The sequence below is a fragment of the Perissodus microlepis genome, chromosome 15 (assembly GCF_051167445.1).
Source record: "Perissodus microlepis isolate ML-2025 ecotype Zambia chromosome 15, ASM5116744v1, whole genome shotgun sequence".
NCBI classification, from domain to species: domain Eukaryota; kingdom Metazoa; phylum Chordata; class Actinopteri; order Cichliformes; family Cichlidae; genus Perissodus; species Perissodus microlepis.
This window is the reverse complement of record NC_140475.1, coordinates 9,459,124-9,474,682: the sequence shown is the minus strand read 5'-3', so window position 1 is coordinate 9,474,682 and position 15,559 is coordinate 9,459,124. Positions and strand designations below refer to the sequence as shown.

The window sequence follows — 15,559 nt, the reverse complement described above, 5'->3', positions numbered from 1 at the left end:
GCACAATTGTTATATGCAAGTTTTTAGAAAGCTCGTGGTTAACCCAAGAGTATTTTGTCACAATATCAAGAAGAGTAAAGCTTCAATGTCAGAAGTGGGATTCAAAGCCACGCCTCCAGAGGAGACTGCAACCTGAATGCAGCGCCTTAGACCGCTCAGCCATTCTGACATTGCAGCGTGAGTTTGGTGGAGGTTACCACTGTTAGATACTTTGGAAGAAACAAACATTATCCTTCTCATAACACATATAGCAGCTGTTCAGCCATGGAAACGTAGTGCAAATAATCTACAATGTCATCCATACTGATCATTTGGCTGAATACTTTTTGACAGGTGGCCATGACCTGATAGTTCATATATCTTCTCATCGGTTCCATGGTGTAATGGTTAGCACTCTAGACTGTGAATCCAGCGTTCCGAGTTCAAGTCTCGGTGGGACCTGATTTTTTGGAGGTGAAACCATACTACATGTCTTCTCTGGCACTTTGAATTTCTGTATCAATTGTGTTTTCACAATTGAGAGCAGGTGTATTGACAGGTGAAAGTCAAGTGAATGGAAAACTGAGTACTGCCGAATAGGTGAGGAAATACGGGGCTTGAAATTGTTTAAACTTAGAAAGGTGTCCTTGTAGTCTTTCTAATGTGTGGCCTTATTGTGACCTTGACTGTGCCTCTGAAAGCATGATGCCTCATTTATTACATCCTTCTCCTAGTATGCTGTGTATACAGTGATTGCTCTGAAATAAAGCTTCACATTTGTGAGCACAAGAGGTTCTGGTGTTCCTTGATCTTTTCCTTTATCTTAACATTTATCAGTAACTAATCAGTGAATGCATATTTTGGAAAAGTTGCTCCAAAGCTGCAAAAATGAGGAAAATGAGATCAGATATGCTCATTGGTTAATATCTTTCCTAAAATGCACTTTCCTAATGAGTCTTAAAATACTTTTTGACAGTTGGATGATGTCATAGTCTGACCAATTTGTGTGGGGCGGTGGAGAGTGAATACATTGCTGCTGCATCCAATTCACTCTGACCTTTTTTTATTCTGCAGTTCCATGTCATGAAATTTAGGTCAGAGAACAATGCACGCTCTCTGTTAGAACTAGTGGGGTGCCAAAACCCTAGCTACTCCCCTCTGACCCTCATCCCAAGCTTTCACATTCATCCACTTTCCACACAATGTTTCACTTCACAGACTGGAAGATGTATAAAAAAACAAGGTATTTTTATCTGGAAAGATGTTTGTACTACTATCTATCTATCTATCTATCTCATAAAATACTGTGTTACAGCTTGGCTGATGATGGGCACAAACCTGGTGTGATGATATCACCTCAGGCATAGTTAAAAGCCCCGTGAATGAGGATGCAGCTCCACAAATGTAACAATTTGTGATTTATATCTAACAGTATTACAAACACTTGTGAATCCCTATGTGGTATTAAAGAGCTGTCTGAAATTCAGTTGCACACCACAACATTTAACACAGTGGGGTCGCCGAGTGCTGAGGTGCGCTTGTGCGTAAAAGTCACAAACACTCCCCTGACTCACTAACTGCACAGCTGAATTCAAAGTCAGCACAGAAAGTGGGCGCCACAAGTATGTGTTTCCATGGCTCAACAGCTGCTATATGTGTTATGTGCAGTATAATGTGTGTCTCCCAAAGTATCTAAAGTTGTAACCGCCACGAAGTTAGTATGCAGCACGTAAGGATGGCCGAGCGGTCTAAGGCGCTGTGTTCAGGTCGCAGTCTCCTCTGGAGGCGTGAGGTCAAATCCCACTTCTGACACTGAAGCTTTGCTCTTCTTGATATTGTGACAACATACACTTGAAATTTGGTTTAACCACGAGGTTTCTCACAACTTTTACGCACAAGCGCACCTCAGCACTCAGACACCCCACTCTGTAACTTTGTGTGGTGTACAACTGAATTTCAGACAGCTCTTTAATACCACATAGTGATTGACAAGTGTTTGTAAAGGGAGAGGTCAAGGTTTGCTGCTTGATTTTTGTTACGGATTCAAATATTGGGGATGGATACAAGAGGAAAAACCACAATAACAACACTGGTCCGGCCGGGTTGAGTCAAACGATGATTTTAATGATCACACGCGTGGGAGATGAACACCGTACGCAGACAGCATCAGATCTCAAAATGGTGGAGCATTGATCAAACTCTTATAGCCTCTAGTGGCCCCCACCTAATCATAAAAGCCTAAACATTCACATTCTTTCTCTCACACAGTGTCTAAGCTACAACCTTGGCTCCCTGTTTATCTGCTCCTGCTGAGATGGGGCAGAAAACTCCAGTATGTTCTGTTCTCTTCTAATCAGACAAATAAAGCGATGACTTTCTGCAAACAGTATTTCTCATAACTCAGCAGTATAATGCATCATAAAACAATATCATTCATTCACAATAAACCAGCAGTCTAATGTAATGCAACTCAGCTTAACAAATGCAATAGTTATCACCTTCTTCTAATTCAGGAGAATAATGCAAACTAAAACTACATAATAATTCACCATCTTTAATTAAGGGTCTAAAATGGCATAAAATAATATTATAATCTGACACTCCCCCTTTTGTGCTCTTTAGAATAAAGAGCACACCTACACCCTGTAGTCCAATGCGGCCGGGTTCATTTCTTCTTACGCCTGAGGCCCTTTGTCCCCCTGTTGGGTGAACCATATGTGAGATGACCTCTGTGTTTGCGCAGTCCAGGTGCAAGAAGAACTATTATTCCAACAGTAGCAGGTACAGATGACACTCCCCAGTTCTCCCACAGCTTTATTTTGGTGCTACCTTATACCCTTCAGACGTACTCAGACTAGAACCTCTGTCCGAGGAGCTTTTAGCCTTTATTTTATTGCTGCAGCCACCAGTGTCTTCCAGTTGGGTGATCCACTGCTCTTCTTTCTTTAACCTCAGGGGTTAGACAACCCTTCAGTCGTTGCACAGATCAGGGGATTATTCTGCCCCGATGTGAAACAACAATCCGTGTATCCTCGGGTCCTGTGTATCCTGTGTATCCCCCAGAAAAAGGAACAGGAACGTGTCCCCCTTTTGCCCAAGAGCCTCTCAAACCTCGTTGGTCTGGTGTTCCTGGATCTCCGCCAACCCATTCATGGTTATTGCTGTGTTTATGGGATCCATCCTTTTGAGGTGACTTATCAGAGCCCAAAATGCCATGACACTTGGACCCAGTTGGTGTCTCGGCAATCACTGTGTCTGGCTCTGCTGCGAAGGATCCTCGTATATCTGTGACCTCGTCTGGTGTCTGTTCCTTTCTCCGTAAGAGACAGAAAACCAAAACACCTCTCTGCCTAGCCCTAATAATCTACTGTTGTTATCTACTGACCTTCTGGTGATTCAGAATTGGTTTAGAATATTCAGAATGTCCCAGGGACTTATTCTAATCATATCCTATGTGTGTGTAAGCGTGTTTGCATTTAGCCCTCTGCACTCAAAGTCAATACCTGCAATATATCAGTCCGGACCATCACGCCGGACGAAGCTTATGACCTTCAAAAGACCAAGTGCCAACTCATTATAAGCACATTTGCAAGGTGTGTAAGAAAATTATTAAAACCACTCATGTGTTTCCTTCCGCCTACTGTCCCACGGTTTCCTCTCCAGTGTGGTACTCAGCTTCTCGTGAACACAGGCATTTTATCTTCTAAACGCTATTCAATTCATTTCAATGATTAATGCTTAAACATGGATTAAAAATGATTTATGCTTCTCACTGGTTCTCTAAAAAAGGTCCAGAGACCTCTTGGGTCACTATTGGCTTAAGCTTTACCATACCTAAGTTATTAAAACACAAATGAAGTCATAAAAATGTTCATATAACCCTTGTTTGATGTTAAAACCCAACTTCCCCCCCTTTTTTGACACATTCCAATGTGTCAAATCAACGGAGCTAGAAAATTAAAAAAAAAAAAAAAAGGTTAGTGACCTCATCTCTCAGAAAGTATCAGACTTTCTCCTATCCAGTGTCGTAGCTCCAGTAGGCTCCGCCCGGAGCCAAGAAAAGCATGATATTTGTGTTGTGTAAGCGCGTGCGGCCTTCTATGCTCAAAGTCACTCCAGTCCATAGATCAGCCAGACATCGCGCTGACTGTAGCTCTTAACCCTTATTAACTTGAGCACAACTCTATAATGAGCAACAAACTGCAATATGTATAAAAATGATCATGGTTACACCTGCAATGAAAGATCATACGATTATCCTGACACCTGTAAATAGAAGATTAACCTGAGGTTATGACAATCACCGGAACACAAATGTTAATATAATGTCAAAAGCTTCAATAAATCATTAATGCAATGCTTGTTATATGATTCTGATGCAATAATAATGCTGATGCTAAAATAACAGTAAAACACCCCCTTTTATCCCGTTTACAAACTTCACAAATAAACATTTATCCATGCCTCTTTTGAATTTTATTTCCCCCTGTTTTTCCCTCACTGACCACAGCAGGGGAACCTATGTTTTGATTCAGCCATGAATCCAGCTCACCTGATTCATCACTGAGCCCCATCGCCACTGGCGTCTGACAGGGTGGTGCTGCATATTCTTCCTTTAATGTCTCTATTTTCAATCTGTTAATTAGAGTGCTTAAACATGAAGTAGACTACGTCCACAACAAATCAATACAGCTGTAAATGTGGCCAATTATCAATCTATAACCAAGCAACAACGAAAAATAGCTTTTATTTTATGCATGCTTTTAGTCAAACACTCACCCAGAGGATCTTTAATCCCAGAAAATTCCTTCTCCTCATTTAATAAGTCTGTCCTCCTTCCATGCCCTGGTAACTGGTCCATCCAGAGCCATATCATCTCGAAATATACATACAACAAGCCAAACCACACCTTGGTCACACCAACCCTCTTCCGCCCTGAAGATGTCCAATGCCATCTTAGTCTGGATCAGGGTTCTAATAGATTTGCAATTTTCATTAGTTTTGACTATGATTTAGTTTTGACTTCAGATTTTCAATTTTATATCAGTTGTAATTAGTTTTTACCAATTGTTTGCTAGTTCAGTCTAGTTTTTATTTTTTTTGAAAATCCTTAGTTTCAGTTTAGTTTTGATCAGTTTCAGTTATAGTTTTAGTTGTGTTTGCAATAATTAAGTGTAACAAAATCCCAGTTTCATCATATCAGTCATGCTCTTCTGCTTATCCTTGGGTATTGAGACTATTAACTCTTGCCGCACCGGGTGTTTGCAATTTTGGTTCAAGTGAATTGATAATCTTTTTGTAGGCAATTGACTCACACAGTTATGTAGATGTCCCAGTCCTGTTGTCTTGGGATGCATCACGCTGCCTTGCATGGGGTTAGCTTCTGTTGTCTGGGGATGAGGGTTGAGTGGGGGGAGCTCTCTGAGGAGGGGGAGTGTGCTCCCCCTTACCTTTTCAAGGTGAGGGGGAGTGTGCTCCCCCTTACCTTTTCAAGGTAAGCTAGGTTAGCCTTCTTGTGTGAGCTTCTCAAGTGCATTTTAAGGTCTGTGGGATTTTTCCGCTTATAAGTGTCCCTCCTAATTTGTCTCTTTTCACTACAAGACACTTGCTTTATGTAGCGAGTAAAAGCCACCGAGTAACCGCTAAGGGCCTCTATACTACTTGTGCAAACTTTCAGGCCCAAAGCTCTTACAGGAACGAGCCCAGAATAAACGGGACAAGAGGGTCAATATCAGTCAGATATGTTAAAATTTATTATTTTAAAAGAACACAAAGGGTTTGCAAAAGGCCTAAAACATCAAAATGGGAAAGGTCACTAACGACCACAAAATAGTCTTGGTGCAACCTGCCAGCAATGCAGCTATCACCTGAGGGCTTGCTTTGCCCCGGTGGTCCCAGATGCTCGTTGCTTTAAAAGAAACAAATCCACCCCAAATAAATACGAGCCCAACAGAACACTTATCGCATGCACTAAGTGTTTTAGTTCAGGCAATAATCGGTGGCACTAAAATCACTCTTAATAAAACTTATTCACTGCAAATCCACACGGAGCACCTCTAAAAAGACCTACTTCCCCTAAGGTAAGAGCCCAGCTCAGGGATTGCACATTGCCCGACTAATATTGCACCAGCCCAGTAGAAATAAAAACAAACCCGGCATAAAAAAAAAAACAGTTTTAAAAGGTGACCCTACTAAAACCAAAAACGCAACAAAAAGGAGAAGGAGGAAAAAAAACAGTGACAAATTCACATGTGCAGCCTGCCCTCCAGCAGACAACTGTGTTTGCTGCACACCTGGCTTATCTTCTAAAAATCACTACTCGAACCTCTGCTGTAGAGGTTTAAAACAACTGTTTGTGTAGCAGACAATTAAAACTTCTCAGGCTCTTCACCTACTCACACAACCATTGTTCACAGCCGCTCGTCAGTGGAAAATGAAAAGCACCTGCTGCTACTTCCTCTTTTATACCCTCCATTGGGTTCCCTGGGTCCTAAAGACTTCCCCATTACAATTGCCCCCGTTTTGAAAGGTCACCGTCCCGGTGACCACTTACTGCCAGGGCCTAAATACATTTTGGGGCAAATCATTATGGACAAGAGAGCTCTGTGAATCACTAGTGAGAACAGCAGCAGTCTGATTTACTGACCGTGGGAGATTAAAGGGGTTAGAATGCTTTCCTGCTGTACTTCTTTTAGGCCGCCCCTGAACTCTTCCTGAGTCCTGCTCTAAAACATTCTCCCTATTATCAATCCCACTTTCCTCTGGCTGTTCTGGAACTATGGATACAGGGTTCAAGTTGCTCGAGCCTATGCTCCTAGTTTCACTAACAGGCTCTGGAACAGATACCGAGGGTGGCTGATCTTTGGGTGGGTTTGGAACAAGGGCGAGTACAACTCCACCAGCCTCACTGTCATCATCTGGTGTATCTGATGTTGACTGCCGGGGTGACTCAACTACCAGCCCTGGGTCAGAGAGAGGATATTCGTCTGGAGCGGGTGCTACAATACCTGAGGGTATTACTCTCAACTCAGCCCGATTTAAGTTCTTGTCTGGACCTGAACGATCTCTAGGGCGTATTTTGTAAACCCTGCCTTCTTTGTCCATACTCTGCACAACAACATACACCATAGGATCCCAGGCATCGTGAATCTTATGGCGGCCTAAAGGATGACTTTTCCGATAAACCAGAGTACCTGGGGAGAGAAGGGAAGTAACTGTTGGATGAAAATGTTTATTTCTCCTCTCTGCAGCTTGTTGGAGTTGTTCTTTCGCATGCACATAAACTGAAATTAGACGTTGTTTATGCTCCTCTACCCACTCCTGCACAGATCTAGACATAGGTTCTGACTGGGAAGCCCCCAGTAAGAAGTCAACGGGCAACTGGGGCTTCTGACCAAACATAAGCTCATAAGGTGAAAAGCCGGTGGACTGATGTTCTGTGGTATTGTAAGCATACAATACCTGTGGCAAGTATTGCGGCCACTTTCTTTTCTTATCAGGAGGGAGTGTGCGCAACAGATCATGGAGTGTTCTGTTAAATCTCTCGCATTGTCCATTGCCCTCAGGATGATATGGTGTGGTCCTGCTTTTTTCTATGCCATACAGGTGGCACAGACGTTTCAGCAAGTCTCCCTCAAAGCTCTTTCCCTGATCACTATGGATACGCTCAGGGACACCATAGATATAAAACCATTTTTCAGTTAATACCCGTGCCACTGTACTTGCCCGTTGATCTACTGTAGGGTATGCTTGAGAGAACTTTGAAAATATGTCGGTGACCACAAGTACATTCTCACGCCCATCACTAGACTTGTCCAAAACACTGAAATCAATGGCAATGACTTCCAGGGGTTTAGAAGCCACCAAACCCCCCCTGAATGTGCGAACTTTTGGTTTTACAGCCTTTGCCAAGACACAACGATCGCACTCCTGACAATATTTCTCAATGTCACGTGCCATAAAGGGCCAAAAACACCTTTCTCTCACCAGGCTGGTAGTGCGGCCAATGCCTTGATGCCCATGATCATCATGTAAACTTCTCAGGACCTCTGTTTGCAAGCACTGGGGTAGCAATAGGTGAAACAAAACTTGGCCATCACCAGGTGTCTGAACTTGACGATACAAGACACCTTCCTTCAGCTTGATTCTGGGCCACTGTTGCACCAACTTTTTCCACTCCCTTACCTACATTACCCATTTCCTGCTTGGTAGGCAGCCTCCCTCTTTCCCAATACTGTGAAAAAGGGCCAATTACCGGGTCAGCAGCTTGAAGGGATATTAGATCAGCTTTAGGTCGGGATGGAAATGCACCTATGGCTCTACACGTAGCGGCAACAGCATTTCCCAGTTGACCTACATCTGTCTGATCTTGGACTTCCTGTGGAACCTTCAACCCTGGAAGCAGGCCAGATGGACTCTGTGGATGCAGTTGCCGTGACAATGCATCAGCGTTGCGATTGCTGGGACCTGGCCTATATTTAATCTCAAAGTTGAACACAGCTAGTTCTGAGGCCCATCGCTGCTCTACGGCTCCCAATTTAGCAGTTTGCAAATAGCTAAGGGGATTGTTATCTGTGAAAACAACAAACTTATTTCCCAACAGATATTCACGGAATTTTTGAGTGACAGCCCATTTTAGTGCCAAGAATTCCAACTTTCTAGAGCTATAATTGGACATATTCCTTTCACTAGGTCGCAGGCCCCGGCTAGCAAAAGCAACTGGCCGCCTCTTTCCTTCTTGCTCCTGAGATAAAACTGCCCCTAACCCTGCCTGACTAGCATCTATCTCAAGGACAAAAGGTTTAGCAAAATCTGCATATGCCAATACTGGGGCACTAACCAGCAGCCTTTTTAGTGTTTGGAATGCATTCTCACATTCCTCACTCCAAAGGTGACACATTGCCCCACTGGCACCACTTCTACGTTTCTTCTTGGTACCTCCCAGCTCGCCCACCAGCCGGTGGAGCGGGGCAGCATACTTGGCAAAACCTTCAACAAAACGCCGATAGTATGAGGCAAATCCCAAAAATGACTGTAGCTCTGTACAAGTAGTCGGTCGTGCCCACTCAGCCACTGCACTAATCTTAGAAGGGTCAGTCGCCACCCCAGAAGCAGATATCACATGCCCGAGGTATTGAACCTCTGGCTGGAAAAAGTGACACTTCTCCAGCTTCAACTTTAGATTGTGCTCTTTGAGCCGCGTTAAGACCAAGTCAAGACGCTCCAGATGCTGCTCAAAGGAGGATGAAAACACAACAATATCATCCAGGTACAATAAAAGGGACTGGAAACTTTGATCCCCAAAAATCCGCTCCATTAGCCTCTGAAAAGTGCTAGGGGCATTACAGAGCCCAAATGGCATTCGATTGAATTCGAACAGACCAAAAGGGGTACAGAAAGCAGTCTTGGCTTTGTCCTTCTCGGCCACTGGTACTTGATTATACCCACTTGCAAGGTCCAATGTAGAGAACCACTGTGCTCCCGTCAGGGCATCTAATGACTCCTCAATACGGGGTAATGGATAAGCATCTTTCCGTGTCTTGGCATTAAGCAAACGGTAATCAACACACAGCCTAATCTCTCCATTTTTCTTAAAAACCACCACAATTGGAGAAGAATAAGGGCTACTGCTTAGACGCACTACCCCCCGATCCAACAAATCTTTAATATGGGCTTTCACTTGTTCATACTGAGAGGGTGGGAGCCGGCGATACCGCTGTCTCACTGGGGCATCATCCATTAAAGGGATCTCATGTTCCACCAATGTGGTAGATCCTAAATCTCCGTCCCCATGGCTGAAAACCGAGCAATGCTTCCGCAAAAGTGACACTCCTTGTTGTGACTGTTCATTGGACAAGTTAGGCCATGAGAGCTCGGAAAAATCAAGGTGCGGATGCGCCTGTACAGTCACTTCGTGCATCATTATCTGCAACGTGGGATCATCAGACTCTCCGGTAATGACAGAGTCCCCAGATGATGGAAGGTCAACCAGATGCAATTCACCTAGTTGTGTACAGGGCGGTAACCAAACATCCTCAATTCCCACATTAACCACCGGAATGTCAACAACACCCTGTTCAACAGAAAGGAGGGCCGGGGAAACCAAGATGCCCCCTGGAAGGGGATTACCTGTCGCTATGGGCTCCAGGAGCACTGATGGAAGGTTAATGTTAGCAGCAGAGGGGCAGCTAGTATGTATCCATTTCAACGAACCAGCAGGGACACAAACAGCTCGACCGTGGACTTTTGCTTTACCTAAATACCCGGATGTATTCAAAGCCTCAATGCGCTGACACTTGTGAAGTGTCTCTTTCCACGTCTTACTGGCATTTTCAAGGGCAGGAGATTCAAACAGACGAGGGCCAAACTGCTCAAAGAGTAGGTGGTAACAACGGCTAATGATATTCATCCCCAAGAGGCCAGGCACAATCTGTGGCTGCTGAACGCTCCCATCTAGAGGGTCCTCCACCACTAACACACCCATTTTTGTCAGGGTGCCACCAAAAACAGTCACATCAAGCTCCATGTAGCCTATATAGGGGATTTTCAACCCATTAGCTGCCCTGAGGCGTAACCATTGGCATTTCTTTAAGTGCCCCACCCCCTGCGACCTGAAGTGCTTCTCAAAGAAACTCTCTCGAATAGTGGTGACCATGGACCCAGTATCCAAAAGACAGGGAACTATAACACCCCCCATTTCTATTTCCACCACTGGACAATTCCCAATTAATCGAGAGGGATCTTCCATAACAACTTCAGCTGAGCCCATAAACCCTGTTCCTGATGCCTGGCTCTCTGCACCAGAGGGACCTAGTTTCCCGATGGCTGAGACTCAGGGCCTTGTTCCACAACCTGACTTTGTACATGTGCATGTGCATCAGCATGAGACCCACCACTATTCTTTATAGCTGGATGTTTTACCCTACAGAACCTGGCAATATGACCCGCCCTACCACACCGATGGCAAATTGGCTTTCCATCTGCCTGGAAACGAAAAGGCCTAGTTGTGGGAGGGGTCGGGGTTAATCCAGTCTGAGAGGGCTGTGAAAAATGGACAGACATTTGCTTCATGAGCGTATCCAACTGAACCTGTTGTTTTCGAAGGCACTCTTTTATCTGTAGAATGTCATCATTAGGCCTAGCGGTGACTGCATGCATCTCTGCATTAACTCCCTCTACTACCTGACAGTTCGTATCACAAGAATAGGCTCGGGACCTAGTTTTCCCTCCCTGCCTACCTACATCAGCCCACTTAAGGGCAATACTGCGTAGGGCAAGAAACGACATGTCTGGTGTTTGAAGGACCCGCTGTTTCAACTCTCTGCGCAGCATATCATCATGGACATGTTCAGTAAACTGGTCCCTTAGCAATATATCAGAATTTGGAATACCACCTGGTGTCTTACAGATTACAGTGTCCATTAAAGATTTAAGGGCATGAGAGTAATCTCGCAGAGATTCCCCTTCTCGCTGGGTGCGCTGGAAGAACTGTAGCTGGGCAGCTACATATGACTGAGTGCAGCTATAGTTCTCAACTAAAATATCAAAAATCTTATCAGGAGTGTCTCTACTGGTACTCGAATGAAAACAGACCTCAGATTTAGCACTGCCATCAAGATGGTCCATCACAAACATCACTTGTGCTGCTCTTGACATAGGACGAGTCTCCAGGCATCTACGTACTTCTTCAACCCACTGGTCAACAGTTGACAAGTCCACTGACAATTTACCAGTAAACCTTGGGCATTTACGCTCCCGAGGTGCATAAACGTAACACACATTTGTAGCTTCATTTATTGGGTTCATATTTGATGGCACAGTAGATGGACCCGGCACTGGATCTGGCACTGGACCAGTCACAGGAGAACGTTCCTGTAATTGGTCTCTCAACTGTTCATTTGCTGCTTTTAGCTGCTGCAGCTGCTCCAAGAGGGCCTGTACGTCGTCCATAGGGTCGGCGAAGGAGGTTTATTATCCCCGTGGCAGCCCAACAGTTGGCTTCTCCTCCGTAGAAGATGTCACTGTTTTTCCTCCTCTCCTCTAACACTCTTACTAAAATAAACAGGGCCACACTAAAATAAAAACCAAACACCGTAACTGATATGACCTGTATCCTGTCGACAACGCCAAATAATGTAGCGAGTAAAAGCCATCGAGTAACCGCTAAGGGCCTCTATACTACTTGTGCAAACTTTCAGGCCCAAAGCTCTTACAGGAACGAGCCCAGAATAAACGGGACAAGAGGGTCAATATCAGTCAGATATGTTAAAATTTATTATTTTAAAAGAACACAAAGGGTTTGCAAAAGGCCTAAAACATCAAAATGGGAAAGGTCACTAACGACCACAAAATAGTCTTGGTGCAACCTGCCAGCAATGCAGCTATCACCTGAGGGCTTGCTTTGCCCCGCTGGTCCCAGATGCTCGTTGCTTTAAAAGAAACAAATCCACCCCAAATAAATACGAGCCCAACAGAACACTTATCGCATGCACTAAGTGTTTTAGTTCAGGCAATAATCGGTGGCACTAAAATCACTCTTAATAAAACTTATTCACTGCAAATCCACACGGAGCACCTCTAAAAAGACCTACTTCCCCTAAGGTAAGAGCCCAGCTCAGGGATTGCACATTGCCCGACTAATATTGCACCAGCCCAGTAGAAATAAAAACAAATCCGGCATAAAAAAAAACAGTTTTAAAAGGTGACCCTACTAAAACCAAAAACGCAACAAAAAGGAGAAGGAGGAAAAAACAGTGACAAATTCACATGTGCAGCCTGCCCTCCAGCAGACAACTGTGTTTGCTGCACACCTGGCTTATCTTCTAAAAATCACTACTCGAACCTCTGCTGTAGAGGTTTAAAACAACTGTTTGTGTAGCAGACAATTAAAACTTCTCAGGCTCTTCACCTACTCACACAACCATTGTTCACAGCCGCTCGTCAGTGGAAAATGAAAAGCACCTGCTGCTACTTCCTCTTTTATACCCTCCATTGGGTTCCCTGGGTCCTAAAGACTTCCCCATTACATTTATACTAAACACAGTTATATTTAAAGTAATTCCCAATTGGACTCTGGCGCTTTTTCCCGACTTTTCCTGACATGATTCTGCACGTGGACGGAGCAGCAACACAGACGACTCGCCTAACGTACTGCCACCTGCTGGCATAATGAGACGGCAAGAAAAATTCTGGAAACTAAACTTCATTTTCACCCATGACTATTGTAGGACACGCACACCTCAATGAAAACTAAACACATTTTGCTATAACTTCAGTTAATTTTAGTTAGTTTTGTGAACACTCATTACAGTTTTAGTTAATTTTCCTTTTTTTGTTCTTATTTTTATTTCTGTTAATGAAAATGTTTTTTTTCTTTTCACTTCTAGTTTTCGATATTTCGTTTACATGTACTCTATTTGAACAGGGATTTATCAGTGTCAAATGGGATTTTTTTAGTGTGTGTCTGTAAATGCAAATCAATTTATTTATTTATTTATTTTTCTGAAAGGCAAATGTTAAACGGGCTCTAACAAATCCACTTTATTGCGTGCTCATAGATTTTCTTTTGTCCGGGTCGCTCACCCAATGTGGTTGATTTAAATTTGTGAATTATGTCACGCTTATTAGTGGCTCATGATTGCTTAAGGCCTATGTCTAAACTTGACTACAGAGGCAGAGCATAATTCCATCCTTTCAGGGTGAAGGACTTCACTTTCTTTGTGTCAAGGCAGCTCATAATTATCTTAATAGCTTTACCTAATCAAGTTATGGCTTACCATCACTTGTGTTATAAGTATGAAGTGTCCTAAATTCATTCAAATTTTGTTTCCAATTCACTTGCAGCAGTTTAGACCGAATTATTAACGATAATAACCTTGGTCTGGACTGTCAAAGGTGACTTTAACGCTGACTGTTCCGACAATTCATTTTATAACATTTCCTTGTCAGATTAGCCAATCTCTGCACACTTGAATAAACATAATCGACATGGTCAATATTTTCCTGCGTGTTATTTCACCATCTTATCGATTCCAGCTCTCCATCCGCATGTGGTTTGGCACATTATATTTATCTAAAACTCCACTCCGTCTCTAAATGTTTTTAAGAATTTTTCAAGCCGGGGGTCAAATTTTGAGAATTTGACCATAAGTGAAAGTTATGGTGTTATCACCCCCTTTTGGGGCTTACCTTTCCCAGTTTTGATGATATTCCTCCCTATTCTTTGCAAGTACCCCCTTTTGGTGGCGAGAAACTGTTGGTGTGGTCAAGTGGGTGCTGTAAAAACAAAAGCTCAGGACAGAACAGTCACCAGTCATGTACTCACATACAAAATTAGCATATATTTGATTTCATATTGAACCTCTGAGTTTAATGGTACATTTTAATTTGAATTTATCAAAGCTAAACACAATAATTTTTCCTTGTTTATTTTTCTCTTGTTCTTGTGCAGCACCACCTCTCAGCACATGCCCCTGTCGGTTATATCTGTACTTTTCTGAATTATTGACTATTTCAATGAAAGGACCTAAAAGATGGGGACCAGTGTTTATCCTTACATATCTCCATTTTGAATGTGACAAGCCTATCATTCCCCTGTTATTCACAGACCTCAATAGAGTGTTTTTTTTTGGCTTTTTTCTTTTCTTTTTTCCTCTATAAAGGTTAATTGGCTTTTTACAGTGGCCTGCTATGGTTAATAATAACATGTTCAGTCATGAGTGAAATCAAACCTTTTCTTCACTTTAGCATTTAACCTTTCCAACAATATAATGTGATACATTAATTGAAACACAGCTACTAAAACACAATTTTCTTAATGCAAACCTCAGTAACTCAAAATTAGCAACCAAAGGGTTAAGTTCACGCTCATGTGAAGATACAGCCTCCCCCTTTAGTCTCTGTCATCCTTCTGTTCTTGTAAAAACAAATCAAAGCAAGACAAAACATCCACTCTTCTTTTACAGGCTGGGTGAATTGTTTGTGGACATTTACTAATCCTAAAGTCGGTACCGTTTTTGTCTCAGTATCAAATCAGTTATAACTTTTAGTCGTCAGTCCATCACAGTCCAGCCACATGCATACATCCACACACATTCATACCAGAAGTTGCTGATAATGGAGTCTCACGCGCAACCTATTCGAGCCTCCCTCACCAGCAAGATGACGTCATCATTTTAAAGGAAAACAGTTCCTTGTTTTTTGACTGGATTGACTCGCTGCAATCCTTTTAGGCTCAGGACTTCTCATGTGATCAGTGTCCCATATAAGTGAATTTCTCCCAAGCCCATTATAATCATGGAGAAAAACACTTTGCGACTGTTTTCAGTAAGAATATTTTATAGCGCTTTAAAGTTCAATCTCTCAGGCCTGGATTAAAGAGCTGATTTGTTAAATCAGGAACTCCCAAAATACCAAAATATCACCACCGGTGGATCACACCTCTCAGATGTTCTTATTTCAGTGCACTGTAACAAAAGCAAAAACAAACGTAACCAATAAAATACTCATATAATAACAAATACTGGGGTCCATTGCAAACATGTCGAAGCATAAAACCATCTTTCTCTCTCTTAGAGAAAGA

The 15,559-nt window shown here is 43.0% G+C and overlaps 2 non-coding genes across 2 annotated transcripts; one reads left to right on the top strand and one right to left on the bottom strand.

Moving 5' to 3' along the window:
- Nucleotides 1-86: 86 nt before the first annotated feature.
- Nucleotides 87-169, bottom strand: trnal-cag (transfer RNA leucine (anticodon CAG)). The gene has a single exon. It is a non-coding gene; the product is annotated as a tRNA-Leu (tRNA).
- Nucleotides 170-369: 200 nt separating this feature from the next.
- trnah-gug (transfer RNA histidin (anticodon GUG)) lies at nt 370-441 on the top strand. The gene has a single exon. It is a non-coding gene; the product is annotated as a tRNA-His (tRNA).
- The last annotated feature ends 15,118 nt before the right edge of the window (nt 442-15,559 follow it).